Consider the following 19,164-nt stretch of genomic DNA (forward strand, 5'->3'; position numbering starts at 1 on the left):
TTAGATTGTAAGGTTAATAAATCATGATCAGACTTCATCACTTCAGTGAACAATCCAAATAAAGCCTTAACACACAAATGTATATTATGTCTACAATAAACATCACAGTGCGAATTAATATTAGGAATACAATTCCAGACATGATTTAAAAACACACATAAAGAAGGTACAATACCCTCTAGATGTTTATCCAGCGGACACCATGGTCCACTGCGTATTGTTACTAATCTACATAAAAAAGAAAAACGTTCCTGACCAAACAGTGTATATGCACTATATGAAAACCATGTATTTACATGAAATTCAATGCAAAGATGACAATTTGCGTAGTGCAACTGTTCAGAATAATTCCTCGATCTTTTCGTCCTTCTCCTTCTTGGATTTAATTTTCTTAGTGCCTTTCGCTTCATGGTCCCTGTAATGTTGAAGTTTATCCATTTTAATGTAAGTTTTCTTTCCTGCAGACTTATTAATCTTTAAACAAATCTTAATGCATAATACAAATAATACAAAACAACATACATATAGCAATCCTTCCTTAAGCCAATGGAAAGGGTTCCATCTCATAATGCAACTAACATCTGCATGAACTAATTTTCTAAAGAAACCTACAAAACTACAATCATAAGTATACTGAAAGTCACGCGGAATCAAGTATCCAGAATCAACTAACATTTTAACTTTATGAGTTTCACCTGAAAATCTTTGGAGAAGTTCAGTAGTTTGATTATGTACTGTCTCAATTTCCTTTCCTAATGAAGCATAAACGGATTTGGCTGCCTCTGTTGCTTTCATCATATTTTTATATTCTTCTGACAGAGGTGGCTGGGGTACAAAAGAATGTAACCCAAAAGTATGATTAGACATATAAACCACCTGAGTCAGGACTCGTAAGTTTTGCGTAGCAGTAAAACTCTTAGACCTAAATAGATGTTTCTTAACAGTTAGATTCATATGTTCCATCATCATGACATTAGTATGTACATGACAACCAGCATTCAGACTTAAAGAATCACTATAAGAAATGTTTTGCCATCGTCGAACCATGTAAGGTTCAGGATAACAAGACAATATATTAAAATTCCCAAGATCTAACAAAGTAGCCTGAGGCATAGATATAGTTATACCAGAAGTCCTAGGTTCATCTGAGAAAAGATCATATGCTATAATAGTTGTTTTACCTATAGCATAAGTGGCTTCACTAGGCACATAATATGACATATTGTTCCATTTTAACCAATAAAACTTATCAAACGGTATTATCCAATCTTTACCAATTTTCTTCGGTATAGCCTTAGTTGGATATCCTATTACAACCTTAGATGTCGACATTTGCCATAAATTAATCATGCAAACACCAGTTTCACACCAAGAATCCTTTGTAGGATCTAATATGGTTATAGCTGATGCAGTTTCCATGCCTATGCCAGTTCTAAATAACAGTCTTATTTCTTCTAATCCCGCGGTGATCATTGCTTGCAGATGTTCACACTCCTGAGTTGCCTCCAATTGTTTCATACGTACATTCCATGATGCATCCATAGTCTCAATCACCTTACTTAGTGAATCAACATGATGTTTCAAAAGTTCCTGTTCTGCAGAAAGTCTTTCCATAAGTAAGGATGCGGAGTGCAGATTTTTAGATAATTGTGAGATAACAAAGTTCTGTTTATTCTGAAGTCCTCGGGGAGCTGAAATTTCCACTCGAAGTTCCTCCGTCATTGCTCCAGCGATCGCTGCCCCCAAAGCTGCTCCGGCCAGGAAAGCGCCAATCGCTGCGAACTGCAAAGGTCTCCGTCCTGCTGCATTTCTTTGAACTGAATAAAACAAATCTGGCAACACAGTAGACTCAAAAGAAGGACATACAGTTTCACCTTTCAACAAATCACTAACAGACAATCGTAACACAATTGGCTGTACTTGTGGTTGTATCAAAAATCTAACTGGCTGATGTAATAAAGGTAAAAATCCTGGAGCCTCTAAAGTCTTCATAAAATTACCGTCCTTTTCCTTGCGTGGGAAGAGGACCGCTATTGGGAAATGGGCAGTAACCCATCCCTTGGTTCCATTAAATCCTCCTCTATCGATTAAACAAGGATTCAAAGAGGTCGGTTCCATGTAGCATTTCTGCATATCCATCTTTGTACTATATATAATATGATTACCTGCATGTGCATCAAACACATCAGTATTATTATGTAAAACATCATGTGTTACAATATCATAAAGATTCCATTCATTGTCACTTCCTGGTAATAACATATACCAGTAATAAGGTAATTTTCCTGGATATATTTTTCTAGACCAAGTAGAGAAATCCATTCCTTGTGTCAACCACCATTTCAGAGTTTTTCTATCTGCTATATCCACATGGTATCTAATTATAGTATCCCAGAGCTGTGCTCTAGGGCACCCGGTCTTCAATGACCAGTAGTCATCAGCATCTACCAGGTAAGTGTCTGTTTTGTAATTCACTAAAGTAACTTCATCCAAATCTGGTGGTACAAATTCAAGAGAGTATACTGTTGGATGTAAAGTATAAGTCCTCGTTTGTTTCTGCTGATTGTCTAATACAGCATTACCACCTTCATAGTGTTTGGAAAAGTTTCCAGTTATATTCACATCAAGAGGGATATCATAGTACGTGGAATCATTATGCATAATAGACCTATGAATACCAATCACATATTGCCATGAATGTGGAAACCATCTGCAAGTAGATCTTTCCATGGCTAAACTAACATTTTTAGTGTCCACATAATTAGAATCAACTCCCATCGGGATTGACATATTATGGACATTCGCTCTGATTTTGTCATCACTCAAATTAAACACGGGAATCAAAGTCCCAAAGAAATCATCATACAACTTAAAGGTACAGTCTTGGCATTTATAATAAGGCCACTTTGAAGACTCTCCTTTGGATCCATTATAAGTATAATCTATTTGCAAAAATGTGACATTATAAAAGTATTTATTCAAAATATCCTTGGGTGTGATAACCAATACAGGTTGCCAGGACTGATTATCAAACCTATGCCACGTATTATTCACCTCAAGATGCATATGAGAGGCATTCAAATATACAGCATGAAGAGGATTCTGTACACAATTTTGTCTGCTAAAATTATAACACCATGTCCAATTAAATATATTATAATATTGTGTGTAGTTTTTCCACACTGTCTGGTTAACAATGTATTTGTCCACGGTGAATTTATAATCATGTAACCCTGGACTATGCACTCTCTGTCCCAATTTCGGGCTATCCACAATCTCTGCGAGGTCCCATTCATTATTGGCATTTTTAAAAACATACCTCCTTGTTTTGTTTTCAAATAATAGCCATCCAGAGTGATTAAACATTCCAAATTCAGGATGTAATACCCCAGTCGTCCTGTAAGCTGGACCCAGCCTACAGGCCTGTGTGTGAATCTTATAAGTTACAGATGAATAATTACCAATTTTATAATAATATCTATATTGGCACTACTTAAGGAAGGTTGAATCAACAGGGAAGCAAACTCTACCAATAAATGCTTGTCCCTGTGTTCGGTTAAGCATATCTCCAAAAATGCTACGGATACAAACATACCCGATTTTATCCTGTAATTTAGGAGGCGCGGCCACTGGTTTAACCAAGTTATGGGTAAATGGCTGTGGTAAAGGGTCGGTCAACACAACAGGTGATCGCCAAGTGGCGGTACCTAAGGTATTGACTTTCCACCAATTATCTATAGTGAGATAAGATTGGTTCCGTATTTCTAAGGATCTATCAGGATTCTGTAGGATCTCGAACTTTCCATATATAGGTAAATTAGGAAAATCCGCTACACAAGATACATAATGGGTATAATTCAAATGAGTTCTGCTTTGCACATCTTCAATATATATAGACATATTCCTTTGTTTAGTGCTCATGGAATCTAGATACTGCTGTAACTCTTTTGGACACCATGTCCCGTAGGGTTCAACTAAAACTTGCGGCCATCTAGGCAACGGTCTAGCTCCTTGTAAATGTCTAGGCAATCTTTTCCACTCATCCAACATTTCCTTAGAATCATTATATGGCAACAAATTTATCCCCAACGTAGTTGTTCGTGGGGTTGTAGTTGTAATTTCACCAGAACCTTCTTCTCCTCCATCATCATATGAAGAATAGTCATATTCTTCATATTCATAATCGAATAAATTATAATCATTCTGTTTGTTGGACACCCAAACCTGAAAAGGCAGTGATGCAACATCCTTTTCTGCTGCTTTTATACATGTAAAGTCATTCTCTTCTGTAGATTCCTCAAAAGTATATACAGTAAGGTTTGGATTATTAAGCACTGCTGCTGTAGCATTATAGCACTTAACTAAAGGTTTGCCTCCAAGTTTCCTATAATAATACACAAAATGTGGCTTATAAGACCACATATCCATAATCCCAGGTACAAGATGACATCGGAGGGGGTTAGTTTCATATTTATTAGAAGTTCCTCCATCTGCACTAGATCTAAACATTGGGCTATATACCCCAACTGTATTGATGTCCCAAAAATGGTCACACTCCTTAGGTGCGGAGTGTTTGTTATAATGGTGGCAAAATGCATAATTATGATAAAACAGGTATCTAATAGCAGTAAAATTTTGTAGGAATTTGTTACTTCTCCAATATTGTGGTATTACTGCACAAGAATTATTACACTCTTGAAGTGAATGAGTGAAATTAATATAATTAAAGATCCAATCTTTGTAAGAATACTTGGTCAGGTTAATGTTCCTGATACCAAAATAATATGGAGTTGTAGTAGTAAAAGTAGTGGGAGTTGTAGTTTGATTTCCCATTACTGAATAGAACTGCAGGGCTATCAAAAGTAGCAAAAATAGCAAAAGTAACAAAGTCCTAGGTGCCATTACCAGAAACATAGTGTATAATTAAGTACATAACAGGGTAGCAAATCCCGTACCAACAATTTATGATACGTTTGGTCGTTGTGAATGTGTGAATGATTAAAACAAGTAGAACCATTCAAAAGAGCTGTCTGCCATTCGTTACAATAAAAATATCCACCCAAAAACAAGCAAGAATATACAATCAGGATAATAAAGCATATGTTAAACCAAACACACAAACGTTTACCTAGTAACAACATCTTGGATTTTTACTAATCTGAGGTCCCCTTTTCCAGTTGATACCCATAGGGTATTTCCTTGTCCGTGTGATACAATCTCACCTTTAATCACAGAGTTATCTTTTCTGTTACGTATCCACACCTTATATGGTCTTATATTATCTGGGTTTGGGTCCCCGTCTGCCTGCACATCGATGTCCTTTTGGAATGTTTCCTCAAAGGGTGATCTCCTGTGCAGTCTTTGCCTAGAATTAAGTTCAAAAACTGCAATCAGTATTGCCTTGTCAAATGGCACATCTTGTCCTATCTGCCACAATTTAGTCTTTAATAATCCATTGAACCTTTCAATATTTCCTGCTGCTTGTGGATTATAGGCCAAATGAAAATCCCAATTAATTCCTAAAACGTCAGCTAATTTCTGAACATTTCTACCAGTAAAATGAGAACCCTGATCAGAAGTCACATTCCAAGGACATCCATATGCTGCACACCAGCTCCAAATAGTTTTCATAGTAGAGCTTTGATCTGCATGTCTACTTGCACATGCATGTCCCAATCCGGTACTACAATCTACCATAGTACACACATATTTTCCATTCTGCAAAGGACCAATATAATCAATTTGTACCTTTTCATTAAATCCTCTTGGTGACGGCCTATTATGGGGTGGATCCCTCCGGAAACGTTGTACCGAGGATGCGCATAATTCACATCCAGATATCGCATGCTTGCATGCTCCCCAGGTGACTTTTATATTTCTTCCTTGAAACCACTGGAACATTCCATGTGTTCCAATATGTCCTAATTCCTTATGCAATTGTCGGATCTCATCATCCGAAATATCAGCATTCAATTCAGGAAGTTTTATATGCCAATTTGGGTCACGTTTCAACCGAATCTTTGTATCTGTTCTATCTGATATATTCCAAGGGGCCTTATTCACCAATTTTAGCCCTTCGGAGTCAAATTTACTCAATTTGTCTGCCACATTATTAAATTTAGATATTTCATCTGTACGTCCTGTGTGAGCATCAACGTGCGCTATCTTTACATGTATAGGTGCCTCCGCAAGAAATTTCCAAATATGTATTCCCCATACATCTTTTCCATTAATTTTATAATCAGATTCCTTCCATTTTGCAGACCATATGGCAATACCATTACAAACTGCCCATGAGTCCGAAAAAACGTGTATATACTTTTTCTTTTCATGGATAGATTGTTCAACGGCCAATTTTACTGCACAGAGTTCTGCTAACTGTGCTGAGGCATCCGAGCCTTCCTTCACTAAGATCTTTTTATCACTTGGTCGATATGCCACAGCTTTCCATTTAGTGATATTTCCTACTACTTTACTTGATCCATCTGTGAACCATGCATTTTTATGAGAAGCAACTGCCCCCCATTTTCCAATAGGTTGTGTCTTTGGTTGTTTAACCTCTACCGGTACTTCTACCATAGGCTGAGCAAAAACTAATTCTGATAACCTTAATGTCTTATTATTCCCTGACACTGTTGCATCATTAATTATAGTTAACAAATACCATTTCCATTTCAACACTTTTTGTTCCATGGGTAAACCTCTAAAGTCTTCCTCCTTAGTTCGTACCCAATCCAAAATTGGTATCTGAGTTCTTAATGTAACTATTCTATTAGTTAAAACAAAACCTAGACTCTGTACCGCCGTATAAGCTGTCCACACTGTTTTTTCAAAGAAAGAGTACTTGTTTTCGGAAAAAGGAAATCTTTTGGAGTAAAACCCAACTGGTTTAGTCTGACTATTACTTTTAGTATATATGCCCCAATTTCCAAAGTCATTGGCATATATTATATCAATTATGATTTCTTCACCAGGTTGAGGTACATACAATTGGGTATATGTCTGAATATATTCCTTAGCTAATTCTAATGACTTTTTCTGTTCCGGTCCCCATACAAAGTCCGCAGCTTTCCTGCATACCCTGTGTATTGGAGCCAGAATCATTTGCAAATATGGAATATGTAATCTCCAATATCCCAAAATGCCCATCACCTGCTGAGCCTCTGTCTTGGTTTTTGGCGACTGTAAAGCCAGAATCTTATTTATCACTGCATCCGGAACCTTAGGTCCTTCTGTAGTCCACACCACCCCCAGATACTTAACTGACGTGGCTGGACCCTGAATTTTATCAGGATTGATGGACCATCCTTTTGACTTCAATAATGTAACTACCTCGTCCTTTACCTTATTTAACTCGGTCATATCTTTCCCAGCAATTAATATATCATCTACATATGACCATAACTTAGTAGTTCCTTTATCTTGAAAGTCCTTTAACGTTTCTTGTAAAGTTACATGTGCTATAATTGGGCTGTTTTTATATCCTTGTGGTAACCTCTTAAACCTATATTGTACTGATTCCCAAGTGAATGTAGTCAATTCTCTACTCTTAATATCTAATGGGATAGCGAAAAACATATCACTCAAATCTATAGCACAAAAACAAGTAGGTGAAAAATTCCTAATTTGAGCATAAATAGACTCTACATCTGGAAGAGTACCTGGCATAGAGGGGGTTACTTTATTTATATTCCTATAATCTACCGTCAATCTCCACTTGCCATTAGGTTTCATAACAGGCCATACTGGACTGTTATATTTAAATGATGATGCCTTTTCTATTATATCTTTTTCCAACATTTCCTTTATTGTGGCGCTAATCTCTTCATGTCCTCCTTTAATAGGATACTGTTTAGTAAACACTGGTGGAGTATGGGGCAATCTTACTGGATCAATCTTTACTTGACTTAAAATTTTTGTTTCAAAACACTTCAATCTCTTCAAAGGTAACCATTCACCATATAATAACCTGAGTTCCTGAATTCCTAATACTCCATGTGGAACTTTGCCTACCAATACTTGTATTGTATAATCCAAATCATATATTTTAAATGTTACCCATTCTTTTCTCATTTCTGCCCTATGTCCAGATACTCCTTGTACTATAACTTTTTCCTTAGCTGGTTTATTATTTACAAAATCATCTCTGACTATTGTTACCTCGCTTCCCGTATCTATCAGGAAGGAGTCTGTGTATTCTTGATTATCAACTATAAATTTTAATTGTATGAACGGCCGGGTGTCTGGCTGTTTTGCCATCTGGGTGTTCCAAACCTTGGCATTGTTAAACCAAACCTTCTTCTTTGGCCCTGCACCTGATTTCCTCGCGGTACCGGCCTTTGTGACTTCATTCTGCTTCCTATCTGTCTGTTGTTTACAGCAACATTTCCTTGTGTCCAGGCTTGTCCTGGTCGCACCTTTCTCCAGTCTTTGCCATTTCCCAACATATTTCTGTTTCTTGGGAGGCTCCGCTGGCCAGGCGGGCCTCCCAAACGGAAGTTTTTTGTCTGGAAACATTGACTGTTCCCATTTGTCTGGTAGCATTTAATATTTCCGTTACCATTTGTTGGAAAGCAGACTGGGTTTCGGGCTTTAGCTTGAAATGACATTGCAGCTTGAAATGACATTTTGTGCTCTTGTTGTAATTCTCGATGTTGCTTTAAGAACTCAACTACATCCCATAGGGTGTTGGCTCCAGCTAGCATGGTTGCCAACATCATTCTATGCTGTTCTGGTGCTCCTTTTATAATTATTCTCCTAAGCGCGGCTGTTAAGTGAGCACTTAAAGGGGATCCTTGAAACTGATTATAAATTTTGCTAAAAATAGCTAACTTCTTTACTATCTTAATCCCTTCACTGGGATTCTTCCACTGTACCTGGCCCTCAAAGACACCCCAATCTATATGTGGGATGGCCTCTGCCCAGGCTATTGCAATCCAATCCCAAAGTGTGCGTACCCTGTCAGGTTCCTCTTGTATAATCTTTGCCAAAGTGTCCGCAACACTTGGATTGTCTATCTGGATATTAACCACCTGCATCTCCTTGCCTGCGAGTCTTATAGATTCGCCTCCCTTACTATGAATTGTAAACAAAAAGTCTCCGTCGGTTTGACCTTTCTGTGAAAAATCTTGCCTTAACTGAACCATTTCAGGTCTAGTTAAGTCCCTAGTTTCAATAACTTGTTCCAACCCATCTGGGCGTCCCCGTCCGGGTGTGGATGTTTTAATTACTGAAACTGGCATGCTGGCCTTATCAGGAGCTTCCAGTTGGTTCAATATATCTTTCAAAAATGGGTTATTACTTCCATTTTTAAGGGCTTCTTTTACTAACCTTTTGCCTCTTAGCCTGTCATCATCTATATCATCTATAATTTTACATAGTATTCCCGGGATTTCTTTCTTGTCAGCCCGTTCCATTATGGGCTTGACGGTCTGAGGATTGCTTAATGTTACCTCAACTGTGGTTCCTTTCTGGAACTCAGGCATCTTTGCCTGAACAATTCTTTCAATACCTCGCCATGGCGATTGAGATTTTAATTCCTTTTGCTCGAGCTTTAGTTCTCCTATTCTACATTTCTGCCTAAATCTTTTTATTACTTCCTTGAAGCCCATGTTGCTATTTTTAAGAGGATCCTCAGTTTAGCTATATGAATTTTCCAAGCAATAAACCCGTTTGTTTCTATCTTATAAGGTATCTGACTTATTCCCTGATGCCAGCTATATAGTGCCCAATTTTCTATCCTTTCCTTAAGCCACCCCATGCACAGGGACCACCGTCCTCCTAAGGATTTTGGTGGGGGCACTCCCCTTTCATTCCACCTTCAGCCTAGACGCCGGACGATCACGGTCATTCTAGGTTTTCAGTAGAAGAAATTGTGCATTGCCATGTGGGTTATATTTACCTGCTCCGGAGCTCTTCTTCCGTATCCTGCCGACTACGCCAACTGTCACGAGCAGCTTCTCAGCCTTGTCTGGTTACCAGGAGTTCCCTTCCGGATATCTGCACTGGACCCCGGACCGCGACGTACGCGAACACCAAGCACGAAATGCTGGTTTATTCGCACACCACACAAAGCAATACACGAGGTGGCTGGCACACAACTGCACGATCTTACTCTCAGGCGACGAGAGTTAGTTGTGAGCAAATACATGGAGTTTCCCTCGCGCTTATATACTCTATATGTTTACAACAAACTTGTTTATGTCTAACTTATCTAACATAAGCACACTACCTAGTTACATCATCAACTTATCTAACATGGGCATACTATCTAGTCATCCTATAACCAAAACATGTTTACAACTAAAAAATCACTTAGTCACTGCAAAGTCCAAAACAAGTCCAAAACAAGTCCTTTTGCTGATTCATGTTGTTTATTCATCCTTGATGTTTACTCCTGTCACAAGGGTGTGGCTATTCCTTGGTCACCTGAACTCAGCAAAGAAACTGTTATTTTGATGAAGTGTTAGTGGGTGACCCACATTAAAAAAAATGTTAAAAAATTTTTAAAAAGCCTAATTACATGGTGCTGAGAATGGAACTCAGTGCTTCACGCATGCTAGGCAAGCACGATACTACTTGAGCCATATCCCCAGCCCTAAAGTATCTTTTCTAAGTTTTGATTTTTATTTTTAATCCTGAAAAGTAGACAGTAAAACAACTTCTGAAAGAATTTACAACCAACTGCATGAGGGTCTGGGAAGCTGAGAGGCTGAAGCAGGCCTGGGAGGAGCAGACCGGAAGTCTGACTAAGGAGCAGACTTCCCTTAGTCACTGGAGGTCAAATATAACTAAAAAGAGACAAAAATCAATAAGTGTTTGTAAACCAGGAAATGACACAGATTATCAACTTAGTATCAGTTATAAAAAGTTCATATAATCAAGAAAATAGAGAAATCATGAACAGGATTAGAAAAATAATAGGTGTAATTTTTATTTTTAGAAGCTTATTGGTGATACATAAAAAATAAAGATGAATTTTATGTTTTGATTTTAAATGGAAGGCAGAGAGATATGGAAGTCATACAGTACTTCACAAACTTTACTTTGGTTACAAAAGTATAATCAATTGATAAATTCTACATATTTTACTCTCTATCTTCCTTGGCATTTCACCTGAGGTCACAGAGTGACCAATAACTAAGCAAATAATTAACCAAGAAGATAGTCTCTGAAGTTACACTCTTTTTCAGAAAACCCCAATCAACTTCAGAGCAAAGGTGTGATACAATACATATTCATTTCCTTCTTTGGGAAAAGGTCCCTTTTGTGAATCAGATAGAAGAGGAAATTGGCCAACCTCTATTAAAATATTACTAGAAATAAATATGAGTTATCTTCATTTAGAAGTAAAGTGAAATAAAATAACACCATTGTACAGTATCTTTCAGGATTACCCTTGAAAAATAAAAAAATGAAAAAAACTCTTTCTAAAGAGCAGAATACTTGGCAGCACACTTCATCCTTAATTTCACGTGGAAAAAGAAGTTACCTCAGGTAAGAAGGTACATAACAAGGTACATAAAATAATAGGAAGAAATCAAGACTTGGTCAAGGGTTTAGAAGAAACTTATGAAGACTATAAAATTTGGGGGGTACAGTAATAAGGATGGATCTCTGAGAGAGACAATGCAGTGTAAATATCATAAGATTTCATGCTATCACATACCAAAGCACATACATCATGAACATTGTACAAGACAAACAAGTTGACAACTTGACTTGGACAGTTGTTTTTATCCAGCCTCTGATGCTGCACAGGATGCATGAGGACTGAGTACCATAGTGGTTTCCAGTCACCGTATTTTATCTATCAAATTCTTCTTCCAAATATCTAGCCAGCTAGGAGGAGAGGTCTATCTCTAGGTTCTTGTTACAGCATCATTCTTTTCATCATTCTCTCATAATAAATTAAAAAGTGGACATCTTTTAATGCAGAAATAATTTTAACCAGAAAAACCCAAACTTTTTTTTTTAATTTTGCTTTTACAGACAATAAATGCTAAGCAAGTAACACTAATAAAGTGTCAATACATCATGCCTAAAATTGAATCAGACTACACTTAACAAAAATAATGATATTACTATTGGTCTATGACCATGGGATCCACTGTATTATCATCTAAAAAAGAAACAAAAAGCTGCTGGCCTGGTAGAATTCTGGAACAGGTGATGGTGTTGCTAACACTTCTTAAATTTCACATCATTATATCAGTTTGTGCTACCAAGAGACACACTATATAGATCCAGGAACCAGAGTGTCAAATTTTAAGAGTCTTAACTCACCATCACTCCTACTAATGATCTTGGCAATTATATTTTCTTATGCCATGCCTCTGCATCCTCCACTTTTAGAAATCCTAATCATTTAAGAGGACACTTTTCCAACAGGATGTCTAACAAAATTCCAACTAAAATTTAAACTGCACTTGAGGACTCTAAATTCTATGTACTAAGAAAACAGAAAGCAAGAGGAGAAATTACAACCCTAGCTAGGTGAATTCACTCTCCTCACCAGAAGGACATTGATTCCATGTTGCAATGCTAAGCAAGTACCACTAATAAAGTGCCAATACATCATGCCTAAAATTGAATCAGACCACACTTAACAAAGATAAAAATATTACTATTGGTCTATGACCGTGGTATCCACTGTATCCAAATATAAAAGTCTATTGTACATTTGAAGATAAAAATCAGATGATTCAATTTGAAAACAGATGATCCAATTCTCTACTTTTTAGTATTCACTTTCCATACAGAAATTGTAAAAGTATCAGTGCAGGAGTTGTATCTTGAGAAAATTATAGTAAGGAGCCTCAAATGATTTGGGGATGAGTATAGAGACCAAAGGAAGTATGTTTAGTGGATCTAAAATGAACAGCAGAAGAGACACAAGATGACTATTAATTTGACATTCAGTCTACACAGCTGTCAAAACTGTAGTTAGTTGCACTGTTTTCCATTCTTATAAGTTTTCTTCAGGAATAGAGTCTCACCAGTACCATAAACTAAGTAAAGAACTTAGACTGAAAAATGAGATTTTTGTGGTGTCACTATAGGGAACTATGCTTTATGGCACCATTAGGACTGAAGGATTCATTTCCCAAATAATTGCTGAAAGTGGTCTTTTCAAAATATTTTCATTAGTAGAAGATCATTTTTCTGGCTATTACCATTTAAGGCTTCCTAAATTCAAGATTGTTTGAGACTCATGTAAATCACACTCCATGTCTCAAATAGGAAATATATAAGAGGGCAATACTGATCCATAATTTCACTTTGAGTAAGCAGAAGCCTCCTTTGAGATTAGACTGCAAACCCAGATTCTGTGTGCCCAAATATGCTTTCTTCCCTTTATTTCCATTGTGATGATCTGAAGCACACTAATTTATGGACTTCCAAGATGCCTAGTCATGGTCTTAATCCACCTCCTGGGAAGCCCTAATTAAAACTCAAATGCATACTTCATCTACTTCTGTTTTCCAGAAGTTCTTGGAAGTCTTTTGTCACTGGAGATTACCTCCACTTTTCATTGTGGATGTTTATCTCATTTTATGCTTCTCTTTTACTGTTACTTTAATTTATTGTCAGTAAAATAGACTTGTATATATTTTTTTAAAGAGAGAGGAGAGAGAGAGAGAGAGAGAGAGAGAGAGAGAGAGAATTTTTAATATTTATTTTTTAGTTATTGGCGGACATAACATCTTTGTATGTGGTGCTGAGGATCGAACCTGGGCCACACACATGCCAGGCCAGCGCGCTATCGCTTGAGCCACATCCCCAGCCCCAGACTTGTATATTTGAAGATCCAGATCTCTAAATAAAATGGTTAGCTTAGTTTATGGGCTTATAATACACAATCAAAAATGTTCAATACATTTTAATATGAATTTAGATCCATGATTAAAATTGGAGGAAATAAAATAGGCTTCATTAGGATGTAATTCTGCACTACAAAATTTCATTGTTTTTAACAAAGGATAAGAATTTTGGAAGATAACATGACAACAAGAAAAAGAAACACTATTTTTTATATATAGTTGTGTTTGAAAGAGAATAATTATGTCACCATAAATTGATGATATAATATAAAACAAAAAGCTTTATAACCAAGTTCTGTTTATTTTTGACAAAACATATTTGAAGCAAAAATACCAAATCCATGAATCTCCTCAAAATAATATACAGTGAATAGCATTTCTACACAAATCATGTAATTTTTATGATATTATGTAAATTTTCTAGACATAGATGTAGAAGTTAAATACACTAATATTATTTCTCAAGGCACATTTATTCTGAAGCACAGTTCCATAAATCTGCAAATACAATTAAATTTTACTTATTATGCACAGATCAGTACCTCAAAAATGACCAAATACCTGGATATATTTTCTTTGACAGCTTTCTATTTCCTAGACAATAAGGTCAGCTTTAATATAATATATCTCCTACCTTTTCAGTGACACAGAATTTTTAAATTTTAAGTAAACTTCTCCTATAGGCTCAAAATTCACCATATAACTATGGTACTAATGCATTAGTGATGGATGTTACAAGAAAATTTCTTAGTTCTTTTAAGAGAATTTTTTGAAATGAAACACTATATCAACACATGATCCTTCAAACAAATAATTATGATAATGCATGCACAGCAATAAATTTGGAGTAAAGAAGGTATGTATATATATATATATATATATTAGCTACAGGACTTTGAAAACACATGCTTTGTACCTAAAAGACAGTTATTTTGCTTTGTAATTGTAGCATTATTATATATGTGTGAGGAGTTTTAGGTCTATGTTTTTGTTTTGTGATCTCATGTGCTTCATTTATTCAGATGTATTAATGTAATATATGCTTATATGAGTTATATGCCTCTTTCTAATTATAGAATATATTTTTAGAAACTCTTGGTAATCATACAGTTCTAAATTAGAGAGCAATTACCATGCAAGCTAGAAAATGCAAAGTGGCTTAAAGAACTCCTCATCCCAGAGTCCAGCCTTAGAGTTTTCCCATTGTTGATGATCAATAAATTTATATTTTTCTTAAAGTTAAGATCTGTTTAATCTTAAAGTAAAGAAATAGGAAGCCAGAGAGGTGCTTCTTCACAGATATCAAGCTGTCATTACTGGGAAACCCAAGAAAGAAGTCCTAGAGGGCAGTCTGTCCCTCTGATTGAGGTAGTTATGTAAAATTCAAGTCCTGCTTTTCTTCCTCCTCTAAACTTGGAAATTATATTCCTGTGTATTTTTAATCCAGGAATGGGAAATTACTAGTACATTCATTGATTTTCAAAAATATTCAGTGTGCTTCCAAGCCCTTTTATCATGATCCTCTCATTTGTCATTTCCTAACTTAAAGAGTACAGGGTGTGGAAATTTTTAATCTTTTGAGTTAAATTGGATCCAAAGACTTTATGATAAATATAAGTAGTTTATGGCATTGTGATATTGCCCTCTATGAAATGAAGTTTTTAACATAGAATATCATTTCCTTCTAAAATTTAAAAAACTTATAATTACTCAAATTATAGAATTCATATCAATAGTAGTTCTATTTTATTTTATAATATTACAAAAGCAAGTTTATAAATAAAAAATGCTAAATTACAGATGGGTATATGGCTCAGTGTTGGAGCACTTGCCTAGCATATGTGAGGCCTTGAGTTTTATCCTCAGCACCACATAAAAATAAAATAAAGGTTTATAAAATATCAAGGTAAAAACTCATGTCTTCTTTTATAATATTTATACAAATAAGTAATTTTTAAAATCTCTAGATGACATTCCATATTTAAGTTGTATCACTAGAACTCATTAAAGTTAGAACAAATGGAAAACTAAAATTAATCATTTTTCCCTATTAAAAAATGACTCATTTCAGAGGATATAAATTAAAGAAGCAAACGTTGTTAGAACACAATATCCTCAGTGAACCATACAGAACACAGTTTTCTGGATTGAGTAAAACCTATCCTATTACTAGGGATAGATGTGGATTCACCCAACACACATTTTTCTCACTTCAGTTATCAAGTCCCTCTAATATCCTCCAGGTGCCATTCCAATATTATTACCAAATTATGTCTGAATTATATAATGGCAACTGTGTTCCCACTATACATACCTTTGTTATAGATTCAGAATTACCATATATTATCAAAATAGTTCTTGATATAATCTCATGTTGAGGTTTTCTGGGGTAGTATGTTACTTTGATTTCATTTTTCTCTTTTTGATTAAGCAGTAGGAACATATTGAAAACTCTACAATTTTCAGTGAATTGAAATGGAAGGATTGCACAAAAGTAAAGAATTGCAACCATCTGAAAAAATGAATCTCAATGTAGTAGGTGTGCACACCAATGTATTTTTTTAGTGCTGTCTTTTGACCATTTACTACCCGACCTAATGCCTTTAATATATCATCTAAGATGACACAGAGAAGCATGTCCTCTAAGGTGATATTTTTATTTGTATTTATAAGTTTTTATTGAGTTAAAGTGTTACCTTGATGCTAAATCTGATCATCTTGTATGACATATACGGAGTCATATTACATATATTCTAGAGGTTTTGTGTATGAAAGAAGAACACATATGGATGTGTTTCTGAAATAAAAAGTCCTCAGTAGAAATGCTGGCCATTGTTTTAATTATGCAGTTCCTCATATATGTGATTTAATAGATGTAAATCTTTTATTTTAATAATGGCTACATATGTTTTTGCTTCAAATTGTTTTCATAAAGTTAAAATATTCTAGCAATAGGTGTAGAAATCTCGTTGGCAGTATTTTAGGCCTGTCTTTGAATCCCCAATGTAGCTATCCACCTTGCATATATGTTATTATCATGACTAGAAAAAATATCTTAAGTGACCAAATTCCAGCTATTGAATATCAGTAGAAATATTTTATTATTGTCTTCTCCTCAGTCATCTGGAATAAAGGTGGTATTTCAAGTCACAGTTTAGATAGACTCAAAGTCATTCCATTGTAAGGTTTTTAATTAAAGATCAAGAATTTGACCCAAGCGTAAAAGATAAACTTCCATAAAATCCCAATATTCATCTGCTTGAAGGAAGCAGAATGTGTTTCTTCAGTAAAGAAACTATACATAAAATTGATACAGAAAATTTGATGTTAATCTGATGGAATATTTTCTATAAAAGGCATGTTGTGTTTTAAGTCAAGTGTCTGAAATAGTAGGTATGTGTTTTAAATTGTTTCAAGCCACATATTTAAAAACACCAGTCATCAGGGCTAAGATTGTGGCTCAGTAGTATAGTTTTTGCCTAGCACATGTGAGAAACTGTGTTCAATCCTCAACACCACATAAAAAATAAAATAATAAAATAAAGTGTTACCAAGGTTTGAAAAAAAATAGCAGTCATCAGAAAACCATGTGGATGAGGCTACATTGTTTCATGACTCTTTAGACCTTTTAGATATAAAAAACATAACAATAAGAGAAACCAAAATAGTGAAACATTTATGAACATAGGATACCATTTTAAAATCTGAGGTAATGTAGATATTTGGTTAAGACATCAAAGTGTTGATTTCTGTTTATTTTAATTTTTAACTGGAATCTACTATTTATACTTGGATATGAGACCCAGTATTGTAACTCAACATGTGTATATAGTGTGTCATTATCAGATCAGGGTAATTTTCTTCTGATTAAAATTATTCTTTGTTTAAAACCTGCAAATTTCTTGCTATTTTGTTTTGTTTAAGAAGTTATTATAGAACATAATCACCTTATTGTGCTTTAAAACCTAAGACTTACTTTCTGGTCTTAACTTTTTTTGACACTTCTTACACAAAATCAGTCTCTTTCTCATTCTTATCATAAATCTGGTTAGCATTTCTGTTTTCAGTTTCTGTGTAATCAACTTTTCAGCTTCAACACATAAATGTCACATGCAGTATTTGTGGGAAAATAAATGTCTTTACTAGGAAAAATAAAATATTATCCTCAATAAATAATTTGGGAAATTGGCATAATTCTCTGCATTCACTCATTCAGTGTTTTGAACTTGTCTCTAATAATAAATTTGGAAAAAGAATAAAAATATATAAATCAAATATCCATATGTTTTCAAGATTTTATGGGTCACATTTGGTCAATGAGAGTAAGTTTTGTGACATTTATTTTTATAAAAATGGCATATGCTAATTCTTATAAATTTATTTATAATAAGTGTATATATTATATGTAAGTTTTTGTATTGTGAATTTAAATAGATCTATATTTCCATGGAATAAATAACTTTAAAATTTGTATTAGAGCTGGCTCAGTAGCACAGGCATGTCATTCCAGTGAATGTGGAGGCTGAGGCAGGAGTATTGAGAGTTCAAAGCCAGCCTCATTAACTTGGTGAGGTCCTGAGAAACAATTTAATCCTGTATCAAAATAATTTAAAAAAAAAAAAAAAAAAAAAAAAAACAAGAAAGAAAAGAGGACCCAGACTCAGTGGCACACACCTGTAATCCCAGTGACACAGAAGGCAGAGGCAGAAGGATTATGAGTTCATAGTCAGCCTCAAAAATGGTGATGAACTAAGGAAATTAGTGAGACTCTAAATAAAATACAAAATGAGGCTGGTGATGTTGCTCAGTGGTGGATTATCCAAGAGTTCAATCTCAGAAGGGTCAAATAAAATAAATAAATAAATAAAAAGTGCTGGGGATGAGTGGGTCTGTGGTTCCGTGGTAATACAATTGAATTGCATGGCATGTGTGAGGCACTGGGTTTGATTCTCAGAACCACATATAAATAAACAAAATAAAAATCTATCAACAAAGAAAAAAATATTTTAAAAAACTGGAGGTGTATCTCAGTGGGTAATCACCCAAATGCACTCACCCTGTACCCCTTCTCCACCTGGGATGCCCATCCTGACACATGTGAAAGAACAATATCTCAGCCTGACCACCTATCCAGCAGTTTTCCTTTAACAGCCCATGAGGACATATTCCTCACTTGATGCCCATCCTTTCATGCCACTGTGTGACTATGCACTGGGCCTACACTAAGCCACCCGAGCACAACTGTTTGTTAAGGTCCAGGTGAAGGTATCCCTAATTCATTCCACTGGGACGTTATATTTTATAAAATGGGTTTCTAATAGTTCAAAATGACAGGTTTTGG

General features: G+C 35.4%; 1 long non-coding RNA gene across 2 annotated transcripts; it reads right to left on the reverse strand.

Moving 5' to 3' along the window:
• Positions 1 to 263: 263 nt before the first annotated feature.
• LOC114082458 (uncharacterized) lies at positions 264 to 10,041 on the reverse strand. 2 transcript variants are annotated; one of them, XR_011709148.1, is made up of 3 exons: positions 9,902 to 10,041; positions 5,223 to 5,365; positions 264 to 415 (listed from the first exon to the last, which is right to left on the reverse strand). It is a non-coding gene; the product is annotated as an uncharacterized lncRNA (long non-coding RNA). The 2 variants fall into 2 exon arrangements; XR_011709147.1 differs by lacking the exon at positions 5,223 to 5,365.
• Between the last annotated feature and the right edge of the window lie 9,123 nt (positions 10,042 to 19,164).

Source organism: Marmota flaviventris, chromosome 11 (genome assembly GCF_047511675.1).
Source record: "Marmota flaviventris isolate mMarFla1 chromosome 11, mMarFla1.hap1, whole genome shotgun sequence".
NCBI classification, from domain to species: Eukaryota; Metazoa; Chordata; class Mammalia; order Rodentia; family Sciuridae; genus Marmota; species Marmota flaviventris.